Raw genomic sequence first — 24,574 nt, 5'->3', positions numbered from 1 at the left:
AGGCCAAAAGGTATCACGTTGGACGCTGCTGCCATGAGACCTAACAGTTTCTGGAACTGTTTCACAGTGACGGCTCGGCCTAGCTTCTGTTCTTTGGCGGCTGCCAGGATCGATGCTATGCGTGTTGGCGATAATTGCGCCCGCATAATTACCGAGTCCCAGTTCACACCCAGAAAAGTGGTTCTCTGAGCCGGAGAAAGCACACTCTTCTTGGCGTTCAGCCTCAACCCCAGCTTCGACATATGGGCGAGAACAGCATCTCGATGCTGAACCGCCATCTGCTCTGTATTCGCTAGAATCAGCCAGTCGTCGATATAGTTCAAAATGCGGATGCCCTGCAGACGCAGCGGCGCCAGAGCTGCATCCACACACTTGGTGAACGTGCGGGGTGACAGTGCTAGACCGAAGGGAAGTACACGATATTGGTATGCCTCTCCCCCGAAGGCAAACCTCAGGAACTTCCTGTGATGTGGAAGGATGGAGACATGAAAATACGCATCTTTGAGGTCTATGGTGACAAACCAATCCTCCGATTTGACCTGCGCTACAATCTGTCTAAGTGTAAGCATCTTGAATTTGAGCTTGGCCACCGAGCGATTCAATAGCCGCAGATCTAATATCGGGCGTAAGCCCCCATCCTTCTTCGGCACGATGAAGTAACGGCTGTAAAAGCCCGACTCCCTGCTGGGAGGGGGAACCCTCTCTATAGCCCCTTTTTGCAGGAGTGTCTCTACTTCCTGTGCCATTACCAGAGCCTGCTCCGGGCCCACCTCTGTAGGTAGGACACCGCAGAAAGGAGGTGGCCGACTTCTGAATTGAATGGCGTACCCCCTTTCTACTATCTGCAGGACCCAACGAGATATATTTGATAGACGTTTCCACTCGTCTAGAAAATCTACTAAGGGAACCAGCCTCTCGAGGCTGGCCTCTGGTGTATTTTGAGCAACAAGCGCAGTGCCCTGAAGCGGCGGACCGGCAGGGAACAACTGACTTGACTGCTCGGGGACCCCCCGAAGGGGGTGCGGACCACCCTCGGGTGGCCCGCGGAGACCGACTGCGCCCCGGCATTGCGGCGGGGTTGGCAGCGCGGCCCCCCGAGGGTGCCGTAGGGAAACGGGTACCGTTGGCAGGGGTAAACACCGTTTCCCTATGGGGGGAACCACCCTCAGCGTCCTGACGCTTCTGGCGTCAGGAACGCTTCGACGAGGCCTTCTTGGCGATCAGGACTGTCCGCAGATCAGCCCTGCCCCTCGAAGGCCTCGTCTGAGAGCACCGCCCCTCGTCCCCACGCTGAGGGGGAGCTCGGGCAGCGACGCTCTGCTTTTGTTGAGCCCTGTGTGAGGAGCTCGTACTCGGCCTGGGCTGCTTGGTGGTATCAGCAGCAGCCCCAGGGACCTGGACCCGGAGAGGGAGGAACTGCTTGAGCGCCGCAGCTTGCTTTTTCGACTCCTGGAACCTCTCGGTGACAGTGTGAACTGCGTCACCGAAGAGGCCTCCAGGAGAAAGCGGCGCATCAAGCAGGAAGGCTTTCTCCCTCTCCTTGATGTCTGTGGGGTTTAACCATAAATGCCTCTCCGTAGCCACAATGCTGCCATGGAGCGGCCAACACATCTGGCCGTCTCCTTGGTGGCCCGGAGAGCTAAATCGGCTGATGATCTCAAATCAGCGATAATATCTCCCCCCACAGCATCACTACTGTCCAGATCCCTTAGCAGGTCAGCCTGGTATGCCTGCACGATAGCCATCGTGTGCAGGCATGCAGCCGCTTGACCCGCTGCCGAGTACGCTTTACCCACCAACGCCGACGTTGTTTTTAATGGTCTGGTGGGTAAAGTTGGGGCCTTAAGGGACGATGCCGAGGAAGGTGAGAGATGGCTCGCGAGCGTCGCTTCGACCTTTGGCATCGCCCCATAACCATACTGTCTCAGCCCGCTGATGTTGCTGTAGACCGAAGTCTGCGGGCTGAAGACACGATATGATGCCGGTCTCTTCCACGATCTTGCCACCTCGGTGTGCAAATCGTGGAAGAACGGCAGGCCCCGTCGCTGAGGTTCTGAAGCGCGAGATGGCAGGAAGCGTTCGTCTAGCTTGCTATGACGTTTTCTTCCTGCCTCAGATCTTTCAGTGGGCCAGTCGATGTTTAATCTGGCCACTGCTCGCGTCAAAACCTCAACTAGCTCCTCACTAGCAGGGGACTGAAGTGGCGAGTCTTCAGTATCGATACTTTCAACGTCCACCTCCTCAGAGCCGGACAGATGAAGTACCGGCGACTCTCTCGGGGGGGAAGAAACCGCCATGCGTGCTTCCATGCCCCGAGAAGAGCCGCTGGATGGAGCAGGTGAGGGCAGAGATAAGGCAGCGCCCGTCTCTAACCCCTCTGCAACATCCAATTGTGATCCCCACGACTGCAGCCTTCGCTCCGCCTCGGCGGCAGCGGGACCAGAGCCGCGGGGAACACGAGCCGAGGCACCCTCCTCGAAGAGTGCCCGGCGGGAGCGCAGCGTTCTCAGTGGCATACGCTCACAGTGCTCGCAAGCAGCCCCCTCGAGGGCTGCCTGGGCATGCTGCGCTCCCAAGCAGGCTACACAAAGAGAGTGTGTATCCCCGCTCGTGATGTAGCATGGGCAGGGATGAACACACCTCTTAAAGTTACTGCTTTCACTCGCCATAATCTATCTATTTATTTTCTCTTCTTTTGTAAATATGTGGAATATTTAACAAAAAGGTGGAAAAACTCTTGCAATAGACAGACAAAAACACCAAATAGACAGACAGGTTCACACAGATCGCTTGCTGAAGGCTCAGAAGCTAGTTCCTGTTTGTTTTCACGGACGTTTTATAGCTTCCGGTCGATGACGTCATCACGCCGACGATCGATCTTTTTTCCGATGGAATGGTTCTACAGGCGCTTCACGACGCATTAACGCAGAGGCGTTCTCACAGCGTTTCGACGCAGCTCGAGTTCCCCGAAAGGGAACTGCTTTACTTAGTCGCTTTTCTTATTATATTCTATGATATTTCTAATGCTTACATGTTTCTCGGAAGACAGATTAAGTACATTTTACCTTGATCTTCAAATTCAAACATTTTCACCCCTGGCTTTTAATGCATGTTTCAACCTTTTTTTTAATCGTTGTGTTGTGTTTGACCTCAAATCATAGTCACTACAAGGGTTGCAAAATATGGTGGAAAACTGAAGAATTTGCAGGACCTGGAGGATTTTTCTGAAGAAAATTGGGCAGTTTAACTGCTCCGGACAAACAACGTACTCAAGAACTTCTGAACAGGGAAATTGTTATAAATTCAGCCATTATTATACGTTATATTCAACATTATATATAGTAGTAGGTTAATGTATTACTGACACTAAGACTGACAGATTGTCACTATCTACGATGCATTTTTGTATTGCGATATATTATGACGTTATATTGTTACACCCCTAATTTCCTACTAAAACAAGGCAGTATTTGACTCTGGTAAGCGTATCCATAGAGTGTCGAAGTTTTGGCAAAAGGGAAGACAACCGCCTTTTTCTATTTCGTTTTTTTCAGTCAGGAAGCACTTTTTATTAAAAGGCATTTTTTATCAATGGTGAAGTACCCCTTTTAGGATACATTTCAACTAGATTGCTAACCATCCACATGGGCCATATTAATGCATGAACCTTGACGGTCGCCCCTTGCAGCTATATTCAGAAAATATTAGCGTTTTTTCTGTACTGACACTATCGAATGAGAACAAAAACTTGAACTGATTTAAGCTGAATAAATTACACTATTGTCTTCTGTAGAGCTGCTTTGTAGCTACACGAAATGTGTTTCATAATTGATAACTGACGTTGAAATGAATAAACACTGAGCGAACCGAGCTGAATGAGGACACTATTGTCTTCTGTAGAGCTGCTTCTTTTATTTCTGAAATTGTTTTATAATTGCAGAATTTGCTTATTAATATGGTTAATTTCCTATTTAGAACATCTGTACAAAGCGCTAAATAAATAACTGTGACTCAAAATGTGACTTGTTGAGTTGCTTTCAGCAGTATGGCATACAAAGATTTCTCAACTCAGGTGACAGAAGTTCAGTAGAGAAACAGGCTGGCACTATTAAGCCAGATCCAATAACATCACAGGAGGTGAGATGACCGGAGTCGGCTCACTCACTGTACTAACACGGAGACACACTGATGTTTTGTTTGTAAGAATAAACCAAGTGAAGCAGCATCAGCACACAACACCGTATCCATGTCTAAAACATCACTCAACAGCCCAACAACATATAACAGGTAAGCCATAGGAGAAGAGTGGGGACGGTCGACACTAGTCAGCAGGAGGGTAAAAATATGCCAGATGAACTGACAATGGCTTTCTTATTTAGGTTTAAATAAAAGGTAATGTGGTGGATAAACATTCGTAAAACGTTTTCTCATAACATTTTAAAGCTTGAAATACAGAACATCACACAAATATAAAATAACATTTTGATAAATAAACTTTAAAAAATACCTGCCTAGAGAGGAAAAGAACACTGAATGTGTTTACATGCATGTTCTTAAAGGGATAGTTCACTTTGAAATTAAATTTTGATATGTTTTAGCTTACTTCATGGGCATCCGAGATGTACACACACTGATGGCCTAAGACACGGAACGAGCCGTTTGTGTGAGAAAACGAACAGTATTTATATCGTTTTTACCTCTTGTACACCACTACGTCCGACTGATCCGAGGGCGTGCATGCGTGTTTCCTGTGGTGTACAAGAGGTAAAAACTATATAAATACTGTTAGTTTTCTCACACAAACCGCTCGTTTCGTGTCTTAGGCCATCAGTGTGTACTTACGATGGGGGATTGTTTAATTTGGACTTCTCTGTGTATGCTCTTTGAGGTGGTGAGGTGACCATAGACCTGCATTATGTGAGGCACAGACAAGAACGATTTGGCCGAAAATGATCAAAATTGAAACTACTGGGGAAACAAATACTCCTTTAAGGTAAGCTAAAACATATCAAAATTTAATTTCAAAGTGAACTATCCCTTTAAGCCGATTGTGCCTAAAGGGGATCTCAACGCCTCGTCTCAGGATCTCACACCGGACCGAAGCTCAACGCCTCCTCTCAGGATCTCACACCGGACTGAAGCTCAGCGCCGTGTCTCAGGATCTCACACCAGACTGAAGCTCAGCGCCTCGTCTCAGGATCTCACACCGGACTGAAGCTCAACGCCTCGTCTCAGGATCTCACACCGGACTGAAGCTCAGCGCCTCGTCTCAGGATCTCACACCGGACTGAAGCTCAGTGCCTCGTCTCAGGATCTCACACCGGACTGAAGCTCAACGCCTCCTCTGAGAATCTCACACCGGACTGAAGCTCAGTGCCTCATCTCAGGATCTCACACCGGACTGAAGCTCAACGCCTCCTCTGAGGATCTCACACCGGACTGAAGCTCAACGCCTCCTCTCAGGATCTTACACCGGACTGAAGCTCAACGCCTCCTCTCAGGATCTCACACCGGACTGAAGCTGAGCACCTCGTCTCAGGATCTCACACCGGACTGAAGCTCAGCGCCTCGTCTCAGGATCTCACACCAGACTGAAGCTCAGTGCCTCGTCTCAGGATCTCACACCGGACTGAAGCTCAGCGCCTCGTCTCAGGATCTCACACCGGACTGAAGCTCAACGCCTCCTCTCAGGATCTCACACCGGACTGAAGCTCAGTGCCTCATCTCAGGAACTCACACCGGACTGAAGCTCAGTGCCTCGTCTCAGGATCTCACACCGGACTGAAGCTCAGCGCCTGGTCTCAGGAACTCACACCAGACTGAAGCTCAGTGCCTCGTCTCAGGATCTCACACCGGACTGAAACTCAGCGCCTCCTCTCAGGATCTCACACCAGACTGAAGCTCGGCGCCTCCTCTCAGGATCTCACACCAGACTGAAGCTCGGTGCCTCGTCTCAGGATCTCACACCGGACTGAAGCTCAGCGCCTCGTCTCAGGATCTCACACCGGACTGAAGCTCAGCGCCTCGTCTCAGGATCTCACACCGGACTGAAGCTCAGCGCCTCGTCTCAGGATCTCACACCGGACTGAAGCTCAGTGCCTCGTCTCAGGATCTCAAACCGGACTGAAGCTCAGTGCCTCGTCTCAGGATCTCAAACCGGACTGAAGCTCAGTGCCTCGTCTCAGGAACTCACACCGGACTGAAGCTCAGTGCCTCGTCTCAGGATCTCAAACCGGACTGAAGCTCAGTGCCTCGTCTCAGGATCTCACACCGGACTGAAGCTCAGTGCCTCCTCTCAGGATCTCACACCGGACTGAAGCTCAACGCCTCGTCTCAGGATCTCACACCGGACTGAAGCTCAACGCCTCCTCTCAGGATCTCACACCGGACTGAAGCTCAGCGCCTCATCTCAGGATCTCACACCGGACTGAAGCTCAGCGCCTCTTCTCAGGATCTCACACCGGACTGAAGCTCAGCACCTCGTCTCAGGATCTCACACCGGACTGAAGCTCAGCGCCTCGTATCAGGATCTCACACCGGACTGAAGCTCAGCGCCTCGTCTCAGGATCTCACACCGGATGCGCACTTTATATACGTGCAAGCTCAGTTTTAAATCGACTTCTGACAGAAGAGCTGCCCGATGGGTGTATCTTGTAGCACAGGGTAAAATTAGTATGTACAATTACAATTTGATGGAAATATAATATAAATGTAATATAAAAACTTGTAATGGAGCTCTGTGGCACAGCAGGATTTTAAACAACTTCCTGAGTCGCCGCAGACAGGCGCTGAATGCCGCCGCCGGTGTGTGTACATTCATTGAAAACAATGTGTTCGAATTTTAAAGACACCTTAAAGGAGTCGCACACTGGACGTGAAGCTTAGCGCCGTGCCACGTCTTTAAAAAATTGAGCACCCCCATATTGCCAAAATAGTATGATCCTCGTTTCATAACACCCGCAAAGATTCGACTGTGAGATCAGTGGTCGAATGCGGCTCCGCATATCAATACATCGAATCTTCGACTATTCGGGGTCACCCCTAATATGGAAGGTATCCATGTGACGTCACCATCAGCGAAGACACACAACACCGCGTATATTTCACAAGCTTCTGACCGGATTTAATCTTTTGACATGCACACCGCATGGATATACGAGTTTTCCGCTGTTGTTGCATTCTTAAAATCCTCCTTTTCTTTGTTTTAAAAAGCCATCTTAATAACAACCTAATTAGGTGAAGATGAGCACATGAACTGCTATGCCGTGCTGCTCATATTTATCAAGCAGTAAAAACGGCCATTCCCGCACCCAAAACCTGTCGTCTATGGATGAGTCAAAAACAAGAACTAGTGGGATGTTTTCCAGCACAACTTCACAGAGGATGAGTGTCTGTTTGATCGGATCACACGGGCCAGCCTTCACTACCCACGTGCATCAATGAGCCTTGGCCGCCCATGACCCTGTCTCCGGTTCTGCACTGTTCCTTCCTTGGAGCACTTTTGAAAGACACTGACCACTGCAGACCGGAAACATCCCACAAGTGCTGCAGTTTGGGAGATACTCTGACCCAGTCGTCTAGCCATCACAATTTGGCTCTTGTCAAACTCGCTTAAATCCCTACGTTTGGCCATTTTTCCTGCTTCTAACATCAACTTTGAGGACAAAATGTTCACTTGCTGCTTTATATATCCCACCCACTAACAGGGTGATGTGATGAAGAAATAATCAGTGTTATTCATTGCACCTGTCAGTGGCATAATGTAACACCTAATCTGTGTATTCCCTCATTGCATTATTATACATTATATTCAATATTATAAAGTATACTCTAAAAAAAGATGGTTATTTAAAGTTTTTTTTACACATAATAACAGTTATATTCATTTCACCGACGATGAGTGGAAAGAGAATTTTAGAATGACAGGACATTCATTTATGACACTTCATTCATCAGGAAGATCAGCTCGTTCTGCGTGTCATCATTACGCTCTTTCTGCGTCACTGCACATGTACAGTACTCTTCAGTTTCGGTTTTCAATATAATCAAATGTTTACATGTCCTCTCGATCGGATAAGGAAAGGGGTAAACCACCCCTTATAATCCAAATGAATGAATCAGATCTGGCCAATTCATTCCAGCTGATGTGGTTACTTTATTCCGATTGTGCTACTAGTCCAATTACAATCAGATTATTAGGGTCCATTAAAAAAAACAGTAATTGATTAATTTTATTGATTTATAAAGAAACCCCTTAAATAGTAAAACATTGATTAGCTGGTTCAGGTTTATTTATTGGTTGGAGCTCAAATCTCCAGGACAATGGACATTACTGCCCTCCAGGAGCAGGACTGGTTGTTTTGGATGTTTAAAAACGTTTGAGCTGATTTAACTATACGGACCATTAAAACCAACTCACTAGTCAGTTGTCATAATATTTCACTACATAAGTGAAGATATTTGGCCAAAACTGTACACACACACACACACACACACATACACACTTACCTGCATGTCCAGATGTTTAAGATTATATTCAAACATTCAGTTAAACAGACACAGACACACAGAGAAAAAGAAGTTTCGCAAAAGTATTATTCAGTCTTGATTTTCATCAAAATTATTTTGTGGCTCAAATGTATTGTAATAAATAAGCAAAACATGGTTGTTTTTGAAAATGTTTTTCCTATTTAACTAGCCAAATTTAACCCTGTCTGTGCACAAATAAAATAAATACAATTCAAAATGATGTTAAAGAATTATTTATATAATTCTTTATGTAATTATAGTGGCTACTCTGTCCTTGCTCAACACCACTGAGAGACGCAGACAAGGACTATATGCATTTGTGACACATAAATAATAAAATTTTTAAAAAAAATTGCTTTTCTTGCACAGACTAATATTTCTTGATGGTATAAAGTTTTGTGGTCAAGGAAGAATATATCGTCCCTGCTCACCCCCTCTTCCTATTTCAATCAATGATCGGGTGAATAATATTCCCATTCCTACAAAATCAAGTGACACCCCGACTGCGATCATATGACAAAAAATTAAAAATTCATCCATTAACCCTTTCATGTGTACTACAGGAATACATATTTATAAAGCGTTTATTAACACTGAGTAACTATTACTAACTATTGTCTAAATATAATATGTATAAATGTACATTTAAATGAAACTATAAATTGATCATTAATAAAGTATGAAAACAATTATTAAAGACATCACAGATATGCTTATAAATAAAGAACAAAGCATTTACAGCTGCATGAACAGCTTACTAATGTATATTAATGCTTCATGATGAATAAACTATTTACTAATGCTTAACTAATGATTCATAGCGTGAGTTATTATAAAGTGTCACCTACTACAATCTTTTTCTATCATTTTGCGAGCAAAGATATAGGTATCATTTCATTTTTCAATGCAATGCCAAACGTTGCATTGAAATAGTTCCCCCTAAAGGCAAGCTCGTAGACATGCCATGAGCAAACTTTGCACAAGAGTTAAGCCGGTGAAGGATTCTCAGATCAGTTAATTATTCCCTGAGAGTGAAAATGAAAGTGAAAGCAAAAGGACGAGCTTTTGGCATCTGATGCTGCACGGCGCATTCATTTTCTAAAACAAAAATATGGCCTGTCGGCGAGTCAAAATTGGGGCTAAAATTGGGCAGTATGAACTCGGCATAAGTCGCAATGCTTATTAGTCTAAAGGTTGCAGGCTTGCCTTCCAGATAAAGCTTCCATTGATGTAATTTTCTGACAATCCATGTTTTCACTGTCATATGGTACACTGTAAAACAAAAATTCAGGTCTCCAAATTTAAAATTTTCTAGTGACCGATCACATCAAATTTTTTTAGTTGGCCAAATTAAATTTCTGTGAATTAATGTCACGCCCTCACAATCATCAGTCACTGCCACGCCCACTCGTTCCCCATCGCCATCATTCTGAACACCTGGGCACCATCACTATCTCAACCCGGCTCACCTTCACTCCCATCGTCTGGTCTCGCACTGATCCCTTCATTGACTACCTGTCCTGCCTAAAAGCCTTCACCTGTACCATCTTCGTCTTCATCATCATCCTCTTTGTCTTCATCGTCTTCACCATCATCGTCCTTCGTCTGAGTGTCACCATCCCTTTAAGTATCACCTGTGTCTGAAACCTCTGTTAATAAACCTTGCACTTGCACTCATCCCTCTGTGTCCTCGTCTGTGTCTGACAATTAAATTGCATCAATTCACAAAAATTAAATTTGGCAAACTGAAAAATTTAGATTTGATCGGTCACTAGAAAATTTTAAATTGGAGACGTGATTTTTTTCTTTTTACAGTGTAGGGGGCACTATTAGGCATCTTCTGAAATTGTAAAAAAAAAAAAAATTCAGATCCCAAAACAAGTGAAACAGGAGCAGAAATGATTTCAATGATCTGCACTGTTCCGACTGAAAATTGGAAAATAGTACTGCTCTTAAGTTAAATAAACAATAAAAAAAAGTATTGACAGTTGACATGCACTTACAATGGAAGTGTGTGGGGTAAACCATACAACTGACTATACCATATGGGGCAAGCATGTTTCTCATGAATACATCATGCTTATATTTAATACATATCCACATATGGATCAGGCAGGGGTATTTTCTCCATGAAGGCAAGTGAGGAAGTGCCTCATCAAAATAAATAAATAATAAAAAAATGTAATGAGAAATAAAAATGAGATATAATTGTCACACATTACAACATTGAAGTGACACTACCCAACACCAGCGGATTAGGCATTGTCTCGTTCCTCTCCTTTCAGCTCTTATTCTCTTTGAGATCCATGTGAGGGGATCGCGGCGAAATACAGACGAAACGGCATGTGAGAGAAGGAAGCAACCTAAATGGTTTAGCATGGTGGGAATGGACCAGATTTTAAAGTAAACAACTAAAAAATGATTCAGAATCAAATAATGAACTATTCATCATCATTCATTTAAGAAAAAACTCTTATTAACACAGAAGGTACACATTTTATCACTTTATCACATCATTTCGGTCTCCTCTCCACCAATCAGCTGGTGTGTGGTGAGCGTTCTGGCGCAATATGGCTGCCGTTGCATCATCCAAGTGGATTCTGCACATTGGTGGTGGTTGAGGAGATTCCCCCTTCAATGTATAGCGCTTTGAGAGCCTAGAAAAGCGATATATAAATGTAATGAATTATTATTATTATTATTATTATTCCTTGTTGTTTTATAGTGTCACTCTAAGGGTTCACACTTGTAGTTCGGTTAGTTTGGTCCGTTTGGTCCGGACGTTTATACGTTTATATGACGTAGGATCTGCTTACCGAACATTCAAACCAATGCTGTGTGCTGGATTACACGCCATCATTTTATGCGTGTACATTTGGCATTATTTTTCCCAGCTGAGAACTCATGAAGAGCTCATAAAATGTTCAAAACATTCAAAACAGCGCCAGGATTTCCTCTGTTGTGCAGAAAGGAGATGGCAGTTCTGTCGTCTGTACCATCAAATGGGCAACACCGGTCCTTTGATGAGAAATGGTAAATGGACTGCATTTATATAGCACTTTCAACAGACCCTATGGCCATCCAAAGCACTTTACATATTGCCTCACATTCACCCATTCATACACCGACGGCAATGTCTGCCATGCAAGGCGCCATCAGGAGCAGCTGGGGTTAGGTGTCTTGCTCATGGACACCTTGACACTTGGTCAGGTGGAACTGGGGATTGAACCACCAACCTTCCGGTATAACCACTGAACCACTGCCGCCCCAAGAAGAATTTGTGCATTTTTTCTAGCATTTTCTAAACATGCTCGTCGGACCAAATATTGATGAGGCACTTCCTCTGTGTTCAACGTTTGCCCTCTAGCGTTAATGTTACTCATTTTGGATTCACCGATCTTTCCGCGTCTTCAAATCAGCTGACTATGCGTCGCATCTTGAGACATTACGTCCGGTCTTTGGTTCGTTTACATGTCTTTGGTCCGTGTCGCGTTCATATATCAATCGAACCGCACCAGAGTTCGTTTGGAAGCGGACCGAGACCCATCTTTATAGCGCTCTTGTTCCGCTTGTTTGGTGCACACCAGGGTTCGGGTGGCAGCGTTCACATGTTCAAATGAACCACACTAAACAAGCAACCGCAACAGGAGAGAGTTGAAACTTTTAGGGCTGGTAGTACTCACACCGACCTCAATCGGCCTGACGGGGGTGCAACAGCGGTGAAAAGAATGAAATGGCTTGATGAAATGAGTAACTTAAATGTCTTATACCATTGGAATCCTTAGCTCGAGGTGGACAAAATGAATTTTGTGTGCATTTATGAATTTTGTGTGCATTTGTGAATCTTCTGTGCTTTTTAATTTTTGTGTGTGCATTTGTGATTTTTTTTGTGCATTTGTGTATCCTTATCTTTATTGATACTGATTTAGCTCCATACTATCAGTTGTGACAACCTCAATGTTACTTATCATTCTGCTCTTTAATAAGATCAGGAATCGTAACACTCATAAACGGAATGAGATATTGTCACCAAACTTGGCACACAGATTTAAGAGTTAATTCTGTGGCCACCTGAAAAAGCACATGGCGACTGCACACTTGGTGGTGCTATAACATGGACAAAAAATAAACAAATGGCTATACTAACGCAACCCTAAGTCTGATTGACTTGAAAATTGGTTTTGACAAAGCACATGATTTTTCGCACAACCACAACCTTCATACCGCACGGTAGATCTCCTCATTCTGAGCAACTTTGCCTCTAGGACTTAGACTGGTTAAACACAGCCTGATCTGTCTACAATTTGATTTCGCCCGGCAACTCAGTCTGGAAACCTGTACGTTCATTTCTACTGCTTCTATTACACTTTTGCGGGAACCAATCACAGACTGGCTTATCCACCTGGTGGGTTTAACAGGATAACAGAAAGAGAAACGATGGATTGTTGCTCGTTGATCACGCCTCTTGTGGTCTGATTGGTTGAAGGACTATCCAATTGTGTCCAGAGTCATTTGAATAATGCTCGTTGATCACGCCTCTTGTGCAGTAGGAAATACAGGGCAGACTCCCCAGACCAGTGTTCAATCTTAAATTGAGCTTGGCCTGGTGATAGCCTGACAATCTAGGACCGCCATTATCAATCAACTCATTCATTAAATATTGGAGATTGTAAAAAATAAAAAACATGTGTGTCAACTTCGATAACTGTTAAAAAAGCTTTTAAAAGCGATATATTTCCAAGAGGAGGGTAAATTGCATTGGCTGTAAATGATCTTTTCCATATAAGATCGAGATTGTAACAGGCTTGCTAAATAAAACATTATATATATTTTTACTTGTGCTCAAAATGCCTTAAAGCACTTAAACCCCGATAATTGCTGCTCACAGCTATATTTTATAATTATTTAAATTTGTCTCATGCAAGCGGCATCCTCCCGCGATCTCTCTTGAAGCCAATACGGAAGTAATGTAAACTGCAATTCATCGACTGGCCACTAGGGGCAGGCTCCAGAAGGGAGTAGAATTTCATTGAGCCCCATGTTAAAATTCCCAACTTTACAGCAGAAAAAAACATGTTTACAGCCTGGTGACACGCGATGACAAGCTCACAAGATGGCGACGCCCAGCTCGCCCCACTTTAAGCTTCAGAAAGGCTTATCGGAATCCTATGGGTGACGTCACGGACACTACGTTTATATTTTTTTTACAGTCTATGGTCTCATGGCATCAATTCTCAATTAGGTGTGTGCCTGAAAACTGTATGAAGATCTAATTCTGCGAGACTCCACGTAACTAACTTAATTGTCATTTATTTTTATAATAATTATGAGAGTACCATTTCAACATAAACATACACAAATCTTATATTACAGGCTATGTCTTAAGTGTGCAGTACCCCAACCTAATAGGATGTTCATTTCTACTTTCCAAGAATATTTTGTAAATATTTAACAACATTATTTGTGTCACTTCGCTCGGATCTTCTATATCTGTTCACAGTCTCACATTCATTAAAGAGACCTCTTTCTACATATTTATACGCCTCTCGCTGGCTTCTTCCATTTAAATGCTAAGTAGCCTTGTCTTTTGCAGTCTATTTGATTATGGCCATACGCTGCTCAGATGACCATCCATCAAGACTGGATTTGCATTTGTGGAATTTAATTATAAATGTCTGCTTGCAAAATTCTTTCAAATAAATCTCTTGAACTTCAAACTCAAAAGCTATTATTTTCCGTGGAGCGCAGGGCGCAGAGCATTTGGAAATATGCCAGCGCTTGCCGATTTATTTTTACACAAACAGCTCTTTCTACAATCTACAACAAGTTCTTCGCCTCTGAGCCTCCTACAGTAGCTAAAAAGTGTGTTCTTAATGACACCTTCTTTTGAAATATCATGTCAAGGAATGCAAGTGAATTCTTGTCACCAATTTATACAATAATAAAATTCAGTTTGTGGAATCGCATTTCCACTTGCTATTTCATCCTGGCCACAAAGCTACAAAGAGCTCCATTGAAGACCGCAGATTAGAATTTCTTCCATGGCAAACATGAGTGCACTTTTTTCCTCTAAGAGGCCAAGGGAGTTGACGGTGATAAATGGTAGTGGCAGAGGCACAGCAGCACCCACGTGGGGATTGGCACTGTCATCTGTTTTCATTTAGCCAGAGATTCATGGCACTGTTGCATGCAAAACGCGTGAAGATGCTCTCCTGGAAATTGAGAGGGTTAATTTCCCTCAACCTCACTCTTTCACCAGTCTGGGGTTATATGTGGACCAGAAAAGTGAATTCATGTCCAGTCGTTCATTCACTCTTTGCCAACGAAACTCAATGTGCTTCTACAAAACCTTCTCTCTTTTTTTCATAGAGGACCAAAAATGAACATTTTGTCATAATTTACTTTTCCTCATGTCATTCCTACCCCTCAGACCGAAATGTAAGCATTTTTTTTTTAAAGTTGACTTTGGGGAGAGAAAAAAACAGAAGCTCAGACATTCAGACGAGACCTGCTTTAGTGTTTAATGCAAAAAAAGAATATGTGAGGATGAGTAAATGATGAAACAAAATTCATTTTGAGGTTTGTTTAAGTAAGACTGCACATGCACTGTGCCGTATTGTCAATTAAAACAATATTAAAACAATGAAATACATTATCCATTTGTTACTTTGACATTAATTATTGGGGCGGTACTGCAAGTATACAACTGACAAATTACCACATAGTCTTTTGGGTCTTTGTTTCTCAGTGTTGGTTTTTATGTTACCCAGATCACGGGTCAGACGTAACAACCCAGTGTTTATTACTACTACAGTAATTACATGCAATGTGTAACAAGGGTAGTTAAGATAAAACTAAAACTATTTAGTGTCAGTAAACATGAAACTAAATAGACATTAATAGACACTAAATAGTCTCTTTACAAGCAATTAAAGATAATTTAAAACTGCCACAGGATACCTTCACTTTACCAATCCATTATACATTTGCACCTGAAAAAATCAAGCACTGCTACTGTACATTAACCATTACAGCTGCTTTCACTTCAGTCTTCGGCAGCATACAATATCTCATCAGTGTTCATTTCAACACAAAATTATGCAGGGAGAAACAGTCGCATTTCTTTGTAATGAATCAAGCCTGGAGTTCGTGGAGGTATAGCACAGTTCGAACTCCAATCCTCTGCAAGATCTAAGTTAACCAACATTAAAGAAACATAGAAACAGATCTAATGCAACTGCATCAATGCCCAATCTGCCAGACAAATGCTTTGAAAATGTGACTCAGAAATGAAACTGCAATCTAGAGCTACTATCGCAAACAACAGACGAAAGGTAAAAGGTAAAGGACGATGATCACTGCAGTGTGTGTGTTAGGGGAGAATACCATCATACAGGCAGGCAGAACTCAAAAAGGCCTGCACATTTTATATTAACCAAACAAATATTTTTGTCTGAAAATCTAAAATGTTACAATCTTTCCAAATCTTCATCTTACGTTTAACCATTAGGTCTCCACATCAGCTTTTACCACAGAGAAACGTATCACGGGGGAAAGGCTCTCCTGTATGGATCAATGAATAATATAGAAAGAAAGAAAGAAAGAAAGAAAGAAAGAAAGAAAGAAAGAAAGAAAGAAAGAAAGAAAGAAAGAAAGAAAGAAAGAAAGAAAGAAAGAAAGAAAGAAAGAAAGAAAGAAAGAAAGAAGGAAATTGACTGTGGTGCACTTGTTGCCATGGAATATACCCCAATTAAAGTGCAACTAGGTCTAATTATAATCATGTACAATGTGATCAACAAATAAAACCATCCAAGTTATTTTGACCCATATCAAATTAGTAACCATGATAAGAATTATAAGACACAAATAAGCCTGTTGTTAGTACAGTGAACTCATAATAAAATACTACAGCTCCTTCGCTCGTTGTAGCTTTCTGCCATGTTGATTTACTATTATTTAATTAATATTTTGACGACTGAATGGACTAATAAAAAGACACCACTGTAGAACAAAGTAATGCATGTTATCAAAATAGTGTTAAACTAATTGTAAGATCAAGCAGGAATGCACATTTACACTTTTTTACAATTCAACAATAAATCCGTATTTTTGCTGGTTACCATGGTGACTTTAATAAGGATCAACCGTCCCTTACCAGTTTTTAATAATTAAGTATTCAATATAGTAAACCTCAAGACATGGCTTTGCGTTTAACAGTGTGGGTAAAGTTGTGTTGGCCTAAATAAATAATATTGCGGTTAACATAAATAAATAAATAATCAGCACACGAGAGATAGCCTACAATATTGACAGTCAATCCGTTTTTTCATACAGTCACTTACCGGATGGTGCTGAAGTGCTTTCACCCTCGCACGGCAGATGCACGAATGATCTTTGCGATGTATTTCCACAAGTTTATATCAGATGTACTTCATGGAGATGTGGTTTATCACGGGCAGTGCCCGCAGAGGAGATTAAACGAGATAAACTGAGGTGAACAGTGGACAGCGAGACAATGTCAGTCAATAAAACGATGCAGTTTGTGTCAGAAGTCGCCAAAGTTATTTCTGCTGATCGGCATATACATCACCTGCTCGAGCTGTTAGTTTTTGACATCCACTTAGAACTTCCATCCTATCAGGATTTTTTTTAACCAGCACCTGGAGGATAAACTGTCCCTTTCTCTGCTATAAGAGTGAATTGAATCCTTTGGAAGCGCCTCACACGCAATTCAAGAAGCAGCTGATAGATGGAGAGTTCAGTCGTATCACACACATGCGGTTACAGGGGTTTTCAGATCGGAACACTACCATATTACTCCTAATAGGAATGCAGTATACAGTATTGGTGTCCGCTTCGCGAACGAATCATCTTTTTTAGTGATTTGGAAGAACCGATTCGCGTAGCACTTAATGAATCACTTGACAGTGAGAGTGGCGAGTAACACTTCATAAAACGCTGTATTCTGTAAGGAAAGTGTAATGAACAGCTGGATTTTATTAAAACTTGTTCTGCAACATGACACATAAAATAACTATTTTTAATCATCTAATGAATCAGTGAATCGGTTCATTGAAACAAACTGTCCAAACGAACCGACTCGTTCAAACGCACAGGCATTGTGTGTGGAACGCAGAGAAATAGTTAGTTCTGCTGACGCGCTACATTCTGAAAATACATTTATTATTAGGGGAAAATGTTTTTTAAAAAAAAGTATAATTATGTTCAGACATTCAGAAAGAGTGTTTGCTGAAATAGTGCTATACGTGACACAGTTGGCGCCTCCCTGTGGTGGTCTTTCACGTGTGTGACTATACTAGATTTGTGTGTGTGTGTGTGTGTGTGTGTGTGTGTGTGTGTGTGTGTGTGTGTGTGTGTGTGTGTGTGTGTGTGTGTGAGAGAGAGAGAGAGAGAGAGAGAGAGAGAGAGAGAGAGAGAGAGAGAGAGAGAGAGAGAGAGAGAGAGAGAGAGAGAGAGACCTTACCAGGTCTCAATACACACGTGGATCTGTCACTCATACGTCAATCAATTTGAGCTTAACCAATAAAAAATAAATAAAGAATATGCTTATTTGAGAGTAGGTGTTGTAGTCAGTAGTGGAGTGAAATAAGTGCAGCCAAGACAGTTCTCACTTCTCGAGGGATCAGCCACCTATGATATCGCGTGATTCATGCTCGTGCTTTGTTACTAATAGGGTAAGACGGGGTAAGATGCCCCCCCAGGGGCACTGTTTCTCCTGACCATAGATGGCACAAAATCTCATCTCAGCACATTTGATGAATGAATGTGCTCTTCTTAATTATTTATTTTCATCTTAAATATCAACCTTTGTGAGATTTAGTCAGTCACAACTGTTTTACGTAAACTAATCTAATTTTGTGTCTCTGGAAAATAGCGATTCGTGTCATTGTATTGTGCTTTTTGTGTCCATTTATTATGACATGTTCATGTTTTGTCCATTTGTTTAAGATTTGTTGAGTGATATAAATAATGTTTATTATTATTATTATTATTATTATTATTATTATTATTATTATTATTATTATTATTATTATTATTAAGTGAAAATATTAAATTAAATCATTGGGGTAAGAAGCCTCTTGGCACATATCCCCAAGTGGCATGTTTCTAGTGGTACTGTTTTTTTATTAACATTTTAAATATGTCGCCTATTGTATTTCATAGGTTATTATTCAATTCCATGAGTTAGATGTAAGCCCTATCTTAGATATATTTGTAATTAGGCTAATTGAGTGAAATCATAATTATAAGACTACTAATTTTAACATTTAATTAATTAATTATTATTATTAATATTTATAGTTATTGCAAAGTAATCAAAACTGATGACATCAAAAATAATTATGTTGTAACCAGTGTCAGATCACATTAGTTCCTGAATGAAGCATATTTTGAGAGTGAAATGTTTGAATGAATGGTCTGCTGGTTAAGACAGTCTCTTGTCGCCACCTTCTGACGTAACAATGCAGCCTGCACTGAAATTGTTGAAAAATCCCTACCAACACTAACACAGACTGACCAGTGACGTGCAGAGTCACTCAAGGGCAGGGGCTGAAATGTAAAAAAACAAAAAAAAACACCACATATATCAGAAATTCTAAAATATAACTTATAAAGTTATGTATTTTGTTATAGCTTATTTTGCCCACAGAACTATTATATACACTCTAAAAAATTATGGGTAAAAAACAACCCAATGTTGGGTCAAATATGGACTAACCCAGCAATTGGGTTGTTTTAACCCAGCAATTGGGTTGTCTTGTCTGTTAAAAATATTTAACCCAACCGCAGGGTTAAAACAACCCAATTGCTGGGTTAGTCCATATTTGACCCAACATTGGGTTAAAACAACCCAGCATATTTTAGAGTGTATATATAAATACATGGGTCATTCCTGTTATCCAGTAACATTTTGGCTTATTTTTGGGGGGGAAAGGAACATGTTTTTAGCATTCTACCAAAATAGTGGCACGTCTAACTAATACAATATATTGGTCAACCTCAGGGAGATAATAATAATTATGCATGGGCAGATTGTTCAGACACTGACCATGAAGGTATTTCACTCTGTTAGGGACATGTAGCCATATAGTTATCACAAAATGTTAATGTTAATCATTATATGACACATTATTAAACAAAAATGGAATCAATTAAAGGGATTCACCCAAAAAAGAAAATTGTCTTAGTTAAATGATAGTTAATCCAAACTTATTATTATTTAGTTTTGCATAATTATAGCCTATTGGCACTAACATTATTTGTTATTCATATGAGTAAATGACCGTTTTTATTTTTGATTCTGGGTGAATGTATTTCACTGTAAAATACTCCGTTAAGTAGCCTACTTCAACATTGCTGCATCCAGTTCAAAAGACCTCAAGTGCTCATTGTACCAGGCTCCGAGTTTTCATTATAAAGCCAACAGTTCTGGTTTATTAAAACCATCATCTGGTGTATCTGAACAAAGTCAGAGTCCTCCAGTTAATCCTTGAGCCAGAACCATACAGTATTTTGTTCCATAACAAGATACTGTGTTTGCCAAAACTATTGATGTAGTGAAATAAATAAATAAATGGATGGATGGATGGATGGATGGATGGATGGATGGATGGATGGATGGATGGATGGATGGATGAATAAAAGATAGATAGATAGATAGATAGATAGATAGATAGATAGATAGATAGATAGATAGATAGATAGATAGATAGATAGATAGATAGATAGATAGATAGATAGATAGATAGATAGATAGATAGATAGATAGATAGATAGATAGATAAATAAATAAATAAATAAATAAATAAATAAATAAATAAATAAATAAATAAATAAATAAAAGTGTTTTTGACACTGGACACGTGAAAGAGAAAGTGATGGTTTAAAATGATTTGAATGTTCAAAGAGCGACCGTGGTGTAGATCGTTTTATAGCTTTAGCTTTTTAATTCTGGCGACAGCATTTATTCAAAATCAGTAAAAGTTCTGATAATTATCTTGATGAACAAAAGGTATAAGTGTCATAAACTTTTCAATAAAAAAAAACAAATATATATATATATATATATATATATATATATATATATATATATATATATATATATATATATATATATATATATATATATATATATATATATATATATATATATATATATATATATATATATATATATATATATATATATATATATATATATATATATATATATATATATATATATATATATATATATATATATTGAACCGGGGCGCATCTGATACTCACAAACAAAACTATGGGTGCTCCAGAAGGGGAACAAGTCTCAAAAAAAAATAGGAGGATTCTTCTGCAAAACAAGAAGATCCATGTACAGGCATTCAGTAAGAAGCCTTCACTCTAGGACATGGCTAATTGTATCATGCCAAACAGGCCTTCATCAGGGTGAAGAACATCGATGATTTGAACTGCTCAGGACAAAAAAAGAGACTTATGAACAACCATCACAAGACAAAAAACAGCCGTGGATCATTCAGGGAACGACACAATCTTTTGAACAGGGTCATTTTTATAAATTCAGCTATTCTGTTGTCTTCTGGACTATATGTAAACATCTGTTATGTAAAATATCTTATTCAAGACAGTACTAAATACAATAAAAAATGAATGCATTTCATATGATCTCTCTTATTTGGTTAAAATTAACATTTTGCCAATTCTGCTATATGTACACTTTTGAGCACGACTGTATATATGGTATTTTGAATGATGAAAATCTGCCACACTTTAACAGACCTTAAATAATTAAACCCTAAAAAAAGAAAAGTATAATTAAAAAATCAAACATTTAAAAAATATTCTCAATAAAGATTTGAAAGTGTCTGGTTTGTGCTGTTAAAAATCATTGTGTAAAAATATAGTCAAACCAAAAAATGTTTCAGACACCAGATTTAAAAAATTTTAATAGTGTGTGCAGGACACTCTAGTTCATTTATGTAAGTCAGGATAGCAAAATAAAGTAAACTGTGACACTTTGACCGGAGTATGTTTTGCATAAGTGCTTTTTTCTTTAATTGCTAATGTGACATTTTACACCATAGACTGAACAAAATGAAGCATTGCTTGGTCAATGGTTAAGAAATTGGTATTATGTAACTGTGTACTGGTGTAATTTAACAGCTGACTGGTTGATTGTAATCAATTACATACCTTTCAATCAAAGCAATCTGACATTATTAAGATGAACTTGTTCTTCTGGCACAGTTTAACTCTGAGTTGTTGTAATATGTTCTTACTATTTTCTAAACTATAGCGAATAAACTGTGATAATGTGAGAAAATGTTGAAGATGTCTGAATGAAATAGAGTTTGACTTTATAAACAGCTGCTGGCTTTACAGTGCATGTTTCCAGAGCTAGAGTTATAGGATACATTTAAAAAATGTATATAATATTTTAAGTGTAATTAATGAATGAGACCCTTTAGTTGCAGTGTTATTGAAGCATAATTTGCCCAAAACTGATTTTATGTAGAAGCATTTTAACTGTGATTTTCTGCAGTTACAATCAGTTTAACTGAACGGGTTGCCAATGATTATTTAAAAATTGAAAGACTGTCCTTGAAGGTGGTTGTGAATGTGTGCAGACAGATTTTGGTTACAGGATCTGAGAATGAGACCTTTCCTCTGTCGTAGTCCAGCTGAACTCTTGCACGCTGAAGCGGCTCTTTAACAGTGTTTAAGACAGTGTAGGGTTGCTCTGGGGATTTTGATCTGTTTGCTGTCCATGTACCGTACATGGCAGACGTTTGACTCAAAGAAAACTGCTCCCTTCCTTTGGTTTGATGCTGTGGTTACTCCAAGAACCCAGCATGTACTGTCACCAACCTCCACATCCCAGCAGTGTGTTCCTGAGTTAAAGCCCTCAGATCCCAGGACACATGTCAAACCTCTCTGGATTACCAGGAGACTTATTATTTACATGACAGTACGACACACAGGTCAGATCAGACGAGAGTGTGAGCCTAGGATTGGCTGTGTTTGGATCTAGAGTCAACGGAGCTGCACAAAGAATAACATCAGATTGGAGGATGAATATGATGGCATTAGAGATGTGAAACACATTAAGACATAGTTGAAACAAATCATAAATCCGTTACTGTCAGAATGGATTGAGGCTTCTGGTTTAATATTAGTATTCAAACACTTTTGTATCCTAAAGCATAGACCATGAGCAATAGACTTTTGTAGACATTATGACTATGATCTGATGATTTTCTGAAATACAATTTCAATTAGACACACTGTAAACCCTACACAGAAAATGCTGGGTTAAAAACAACCCAAGTTGGGTTAAAAATGGACAAACCGAGAAATTGGGTTGTTTGAACCCACTGAATGGACCCATTCAAACAACCCAATTTCTGGGTTTGTCCATTTTTAACCCAACTTGGGTTGTTTTTAACCCAGCAGTTTTTAGAGTGTCTCAGGATGAGATGTCCCGTCCACAGACCATTGGCAAAACGTCTGATGCATATGGCACACTCTAGAAACACCTCTAAGTTGTCATCTGATTGGTTGAATTCTACACAAATGCTGGGTTTTAAAACAACTCAAGTTGGGTTGAAAATGGACAAACCCAGAAATTGGGTTGTTTTTAACCCAGCATTGTAGAGTGTACAGGATGTCCGCGAGACGAGTGTGTTGAGTTATTTTACGGTCCACCTAGAAATAAATGCTGTGTTTCCAAATTGGGTGGGACATATTAGGCAGCAAGTGAACAATTTGTCCTCAAAGTTGATGTGTTAAGCAGGAAAAATGGGCAAGCGTAAGGATCTGAGCGAGTTTGACAAGGGCCAGATTGTGATGGCTAGAGGACTGGGTCAGAGCATCTCCAAAACTGCAGCTCTTGTGGGCTGTTCCCGGTCTGCAGTGGTCAGTATCTATTATACACTTAGCCATTAGTAGAGATGATAAATACTCAATATGTTTAGCTCAAGTTGATCGCTGTCGTGTTGAATTTCACAAAATGTAATTTTAGATAACAAAATGCATGTGTAAAAGCTAGTGCACCGCATCCAGGAACTTTTTTTTAGAATTAAGTTAGCTTTAGCTGCTAATCAACAATGCTTTCATCATGGAAACTCTTACATGCGAAACACAGTATATCTTACACGAAATTTATCTTCATCACAGTATAACTGATGTTATTGGAATGAAAATGTATCACGTTTTTAGCTTTGCCTTATAAATATAACTAGCTCGTTACCGAATTAAACAAAAATATATTTTAAACTTTACCAGTGTCGGTATTCTAGCTTGATAGTGAGTGCTAAAAGACATCTTATTTGTTTATATTCATACTGATAAAGTTAGATGTTTTTATTACATGTGATTCTGACATGATGTCACTACATGCACGCCACTCCTCTCAGGTCAATAATGCGTCTTCCAGCTGATTGGTCGGTGAGGCGCGTTCATGTATTTTGGGGGCGTGGCTTTGGAAAGAGCCCAGAGGGGAGAAGGTGGAGTGAATGGAAATAATGAGCTGTCTTTAAAACAGTCGTGAGAGGTCTACAGACACTCAAATTTTATACTTTCGTTTTTAGAGTACTTACATTTTAATTATGTATTGATATATAAAGAATGCTTAAACAAATTTGGAAAAAAGTGTTTTAAGCCATTCTTACCCTACCTTTAAGGAACAGTGGAGAACCGGCCACAGGGTCATGGGCGGCCAAGGCTCATTGATGCACGTGGGGGGCGAAGGCTGGCCCGTGTGGTCCAGTCAAGCTACTGGAGCTCAAATTGCTCAAGAAGTTAATGCTGGTTTTGATAGAAAGGTGTCAGAATACACAGAGCATCTCAGTTTGTTGGGTATGGGGCTGCATACCTGCAGACCAGTCCCATGCTGACCCCTCCCTGTCAGAGGTCTAATGAAGTCCTTGCCTCAACAGATCAGAGCTGTTTTGGCAGCAAAAGGGGTACTAAGAAAATATGAAGGTCATAATATTATTCCTGATTGGTGTAAACTCATAATTCTGAG

At 40.6% G+C, this 24,574-nt stretch overlaps 1 protein-coding gene across 2 annotated transcripts in view; it reads right to left on the bottom strand.

The window, feature by feature from the left end:
• The window catches only part of il1rapl2 (interleukin 1 receptor accessory protein-like 2), a 382,065-nt gene extending 364,707 nt beyond the window's left edge, over window positions 1-17,358 (bottom strand). Inside the window, exons 1-2 of one of the 2 annotated variants that reach the window (XM_067456900.1) lie at window positions 17,120-17,358; window positions 16,872-17,017 (exon numbers count right to left, since the gene is read on the bottom strand). The gene's annotated coding sequence lies outside the window, so the exon portion shown is untranslated. Of the gene's footprint in view, window positions 1-16,871 lie in introns of both variants that reach the window. The other variant, XM_067456899.1, reaches the window with a different exon arrangement.
• Between the last annotated feature and the right edge of the window lie 7,216 nt (window positions 17,359-24,574).

This window comes from Pseudorasbora parva, chromosome 11, assembly GCF_024679245.1.
Source record: "Pseudorasbora parva isolate DD20220531a chromosome 11, ASM2467924v1, whole genome shotgun sequence".
NCBI classification, from domain to species: domain Eukaryota; kingdom Metazoa; phylum Chordata; class Actinopteri; order Cypriniformes; family Gobionidae; genus Pseudorasbora; species Pseudorasbora parva.
Note: the sequence above shows the minus strand (reverse complement) of the source record. Positions and strands in the feature narration are given on the sequence as shown.